This window comes from Saccopteryx bilineata, chromosome 6 (assembly GCF_036850765.1).
Source record: "Saccopteryx bilineata isolate mSacBil1 chromosome 6, mSacBil1_pri_phased_curated, whole genome shotgun sequence".
Classification (NCBI taxonomy): Eukaryota; Metazoa; Chordata; class Mammalia; order Chiroptera; family Emballonuridae; genus Saccopteryx; species Saccopteryx bilineata.
The window spans coordinates 72728256-72734000 of NC_089495.1; positions in this window are offsets into that span (position 1 = coordinate 72728256).

Below are 5745 nucleotides of genomic sequence, written 5' to 3' on the forward strand. Positions count from 1 at the left end.
CCAACATAACCCTGATACCAAAACCTGGCAAAAACAACACACAAAAAAGAAAACTGCAGACTAATATCTCTGATAAATAAAGTTGCAAAGTTCCTAAGCAAAATACTAACAAATAAAATACAACAATACATTAAAAAAATAATACATCATAATCAAGTTGGGTTTATTCCAGGGCCACAAGGATGGTTGAACATGTGCAAATTGATCAATGTAATATACCACAATAGTAAATCAAAGGATCAAAATTATATGACCCTATCAATAGATGCAGAATTGGCATTCAATAAGATAACAATATCCATTTATGATTAAAACACTCAATAAAACAGATATAAAAGAAGCAGTGGTGGAATTCATCTGGTTTGCATAGTAGCCAGTTCGGCAGAACCGGTACCTAATTTTTTGTTGAGTTTGGCGAACCGGTTGTTAAAACAGCACTTGTAATCAAAGATCTCTCTAAGGTTGGCACTGGTACAGCTGCCCAATGTGGAAATCACAAATTTACTTTCCTTATTCTTTTTTAATGTTCATCTGCACAACAGCGCATTCTCAGTGCACGTAGTAATGTTCATTCTGTCCATAGGTGAAAAGAATTGCAAGTGAGGATGCCAATCAAGAAGCAATATGGAAGTATCTTAAATAACAGTTTTGTTGTTTTTGTCAGCATTATTTAATATTTTTATTAATATTTTAAAATTCTTCCTTATAACATAATCTAGTTTTATATACTTTTTTATTGTTCTTATTTATGTATTAGATGCATAAAATAATAAACTACCTTTAGGTATATCGTTTTTTATACTTAAAACGGTCATTAGGGCAGAGAACCAGTTGTTAAATCATTTGAATCTCACCACTGCAAGTAGCCAAAGCAATCCTGAGAAAAAAAAAAGAACAAAGCCAGAGGTATCACACTACCTGTTTTCAAATTATATTTCTGTTAAATATTGGCAGGAAAAGAGACAAACAGATAAATGGAATAGAATAGAACTCAGAAATAAAACTACATTATATGAGTAAATAATTTTTGTCGTAAGAGTCAAAAACACACAATTGAGAAAATAAAGCCTCTTCAATAAGTGGTGTTAGGGAAATTGGAAAGCCACATGCAAAAGAATGAAACTAGACTACAGTTTGTCCCCATGTACAAAAATTAATTCAAAATGGACCAAAGACCTTAACATAAGATGCAAAACAATAAATTATATAAAAGAAAACATAGGTACTAAACTTGTGCACCTTGGCTGCAGAGAACATTTTATGAATTCGACCCCAAAGTCAAGGGAAGTAAAGGCAAAAATAAATAAATGAGACTATATTAAACTAAAAAGCTTCTGCACAGCAAAAGAAACTGACAACAACAAAAAAGGAAAGCTAGCAAAATGGAAGTTGATTTGTGCGAACAACAGTTCAAAAAGGGGTTAATAATCAAAATATATAAAGAACACATAAAACTCAACACCAAGCAAACAATTAATTAAAAAACAGTCAGAGGACCTGAACAGACACCTTTCCCATAAAAACATACAAATAGCCAACAGATATATCAAAAGATGCTCATCTTCACTAGCTATCAGGGAAATGCAAATGAAAACTAAAATGAGATACCAATTCACACCTGTCTGATTGGCTATCATCAACAAGAAAAGTAATAGCAAGTGTTGGAGAGGCTATGGAGAAAAGAACTCTCATTCACTGCTGGTAGGAATGTAAACTGGTACAGCCGCTATAGAAAACAGTATGGTAGTTTCTTTAAAAATTAAGAATAGAGTTAGCATATAACCCAGCAATCCCTTTACTATGAATCTACCCAAAAAACTCAAAAATATTTGTTCACGAAAACATATGCACCCCCATGTTTATTGCAATGTTTTTTGCGGTGTTTGAGACATGGAAACACCAAAGTGTCCTTTGATAAAGGATTGGCTAAAGAAGATGTGGTACATATATACAATTGAATATTATGCAACCATAAGAAAAGGTGAAACTACCATTTGTGACAACATGGATGGACCTTAAAAATATGATGCTAAGCGAAATAGGTCAGAAGCTAAGAACTATATGATTTCACTCTTACATGATATATGAAAATGAGACTCAAAGACACAGACAATAGTATGGTCATTACCAGAGGGGAGTGGTGGGGGATAAAGAAGGCCAAAATACAGTGAAGGAAGATAGTTTGACTTTGGGCACACAACACAATACACAGATCATCTACCATAGAAATGTACACCTGAGACTTATATGATCCTATCTGTCAATGTCACCTCATTAAATTTAATAAAATAGAAAGACAATTCTAACTGAAATAAATGTTCATCTGTAGTCATGAGCAACAGTAGAACTTTCCCATCATCTTCCTCTAAATTTTCTTTTTCCTTCCCAGTCACTGCCCAACAGGCTACCTGACCTCATCTCATAGATAGAAAACATAGAGCAGTGCTTTCACTAAAGGGTTCTGGGGTTCCATTTTTTATTTCTGCCTCCTTAGCTACCATGGGGGTCCCCACAGAGATAGTTTCCTACATCAGTGACTTTCAACTTTTTTCATCTCATGGCACATATAAACTACTAAAATTCTACGGCACACCACATATATATATATATATACACACACACACACACACACACACACACACACATATATACGTATATATATATATATCTTGCCAATCTAACAAAAAATAAATAGGAACAATTTTGATTAATTCACACTGGATGGCAATTGTTGTGTTGGCTATTCTCTTTTTTTTTTTTTTTTACTTGACAATCCAAAGGAAAGAGATCAATTCTCCTGACTAAATTAGTCAGGTATTGCATGTTTTGAAAATTCATGCAGCACAACTGTTGACAATCACTATCCTGCATTATAATTTGCTACCTACTAAATGAAGAGATTGACTGATGTCTGCAATTTGTCTACATTCTTCAGAATTGTTTTTCTGTGTGAGGTAGCTAGGCCTAGAGTAGAACCTACATCCACCTGACCACCATTCACCTGTTTAAGGAAGCTATAAAATTTGCATTATAATTGCATTTTCTTTATCCTTTGGAAACAATCAATCTATTGGCTGTGAGTCAAATATACTATAGTTATCAGGAATTAGGTTGGTAATGGCAGAAAGATCTCAGTGTACTGTGTTCTCTGGTTCTCTAACCACTAACCTGTGATATTAAATAATCAACTATAGTAGTTGAGTTGGTTAGTGTCATCCAGATACGCCAAGACTGCGGGTTTGATCTCAGTCAGAGAACATACAAGAATCGGCCAATGATGCCTGACCAGGTGGTGGCGCAGTGGCTAAAGCGTCGGACTGGGATGCAGAAGACCCAGGTTTGAGACCCCAAGGTCACCAGCTTGAGCGCAGGCTCATCTGGTTTGAGCAAAAAGCTCACCAGCTTGAGCCCAAGGTCGCTGGCTCAAGCAGGGGGTTACTCGGTCTGCTGAAGGCCCGCGGTCAAGGCACATATGAGAAAGCAATCAATGAACAACTAAGGTGTTGTAACGCACAATGAAAAACTAATGATTGATGCTTCTCATCTCTCCGTTCCTGCCTGTTTATCCCTCTCTCTGACTGTCTCTGTCTCTGTAAAAGAAAAAAAAAAAAAAGAATCGGCCAATGAATGCAGAGATAAATGGAACAAGTACATGTTTCTGTGTGCGTATGTGTGTGTCCCTTCTCTAAAATCAGTCAATAAATAATAAGTTTTTAAAAGTAATCAACTCTCTTGGACAATGCTAAACTTGTATTTTTTCTTCCTTCTTTTGCCTAAAGAGAATGACTGACTTGGGACCAATAAGCACAGATTCCTAGTTTTCCTGAATCACCTAATGCAACTCTTACTACGCCTTAAACACAGAGAACCCTGAAAAACGATGACTTGCAGACAGAAACCGGGAAGACCCTTGGGATTTTATGGCAGGCACTGAGGTAAAACGTGCTAAGGCTCTGTCACAGTCAGAAGTATTGAATACAACTTCCTTTCAATAAAATCCAACAGAGAAACACATTGCCATTGTTCCCAACATTTATCAAGCCAGTAATGAGATGAGCCAAATGCAATCCAGACTAACCTACCTCAGCAGGGCTTCCTCCCAGGTCATCTTTCTTAAAACAAAGCCCTTCTGGTTCCATATTGAACAGGACAAGAGCATTATGATTAGACAGAGTGGAGCTGGTAATGTGATCTGAATCAGATTCCCAGGACCCCAGTGAGGCGACATGAAGGAATCGTGTGAACCTGCTTTGAGCTGTTGAGTAGAACAACTAAAAGTTTTGTTATTGATATTTTCATCTGCCTTTGTGTTCCTCTTACTTGGCTGGACATGCTGAATTGGTAGAGGAAGATCAAAGGCTCTTCTTCTCTTCAAAGAGTCCCCATTTGGGAGGAAATAAAACCCTCTTGGTAGCCAAAGATGTGTGTTTGTTTGCATTCCCTCTCCCCCTTGCAGCCCCCACCCCCACGCTCGCACAGTGGCCACAGCTCTGCCTAGTCACACTTGAATGAAATGGGCTTTCTGCTTGGGAAGGCTGATCAACTGAATCTTTTGTCAGTAGTGCTTCTCTGAGGTTAATTTTTAGAGGCTTACATTCATATGTCTCCATATTTTACTTTTACATTTCAAAACTACCGAAAAGAACAAAATATAATACAACAAATATCTATATATCTATCACAAAAATAAAATACATTTTAACATTTTTTCACATTGGCTTCAGAATTGTATTTTCAAGAATATGATATTATAGTTTCAGCTCCAGTCTCCATCCCCCATCTCTTTTTCTTCCCACCCCCTAGAAAATCAATATTCTGATTTGCAAATGTATTCCTCTTTGCAAGTATGATCTAGTTCTGTTATAAATATATACAGTTTATCATTTTGTTTCAATATTAACATTTATGTAAATGCTATCCTTTGTCATTTGCTTTCTTTATTCAAAATTATATTTTTATTACATGTCAGTTATCTCTCAATAAAAAATTCTGTTTTCAAAAATTTTTTAAAAATTCTGTTTTCAAAAATTTTCCATGTTATTCCATGTAATTTAGATTGTTTGGTATAACCACCAGCTCGTTTTCCACTGTGTCCCATGGTTTTTTTACACATATTCCTACTGATGCTGATCTATAGTATTTCGTATTTTTCACTACTATGAAATATATCAATACTTCAGTGAATGTTCTTATGCTCAGATCTTTCCATTCATCATACCTGTATGCCTTGCTCTTCAGATATTTATTTTATCAGTCTTCTCCTTTTAGGTATAGTTATGATAAACATAATAAAAAAGAAATTTAAAGAAGAAACGTTCAGCTCACCTCTCATCCTATGGTTCACATATTCACCTATAACACAAATTTTCTGTGCTTCTCAACACTTGTTCTGAATTAGGAAATACTTAGTCAAGTTCCTACAGTTCATCAACTATCGTATCACCTGTGACGACAGCAAAGGAACTCAGCGTCCTCCTATTACCTTTCGGAGGATTGTTATTTTCTAAGGGTTTGCTATTCCGTGATCAAAGGGAAAATGTGCATTCACAAGAGAGAAACTACCCAATTTTCAGAATATGGCTTATTTCTGGGTTTCCATAATAAGGGAGTGTCTTCCAAGGGATCTGCAAACTGGTTTAAAATGGTTGATTCTGGGATCCCAAACTGTGGAAATACAAGCCATTCTATGTTCCCCTCATGGCGGGTCCTGAGCTGTTCTCCTTCAAACGTAGACCTCAGCTCTAG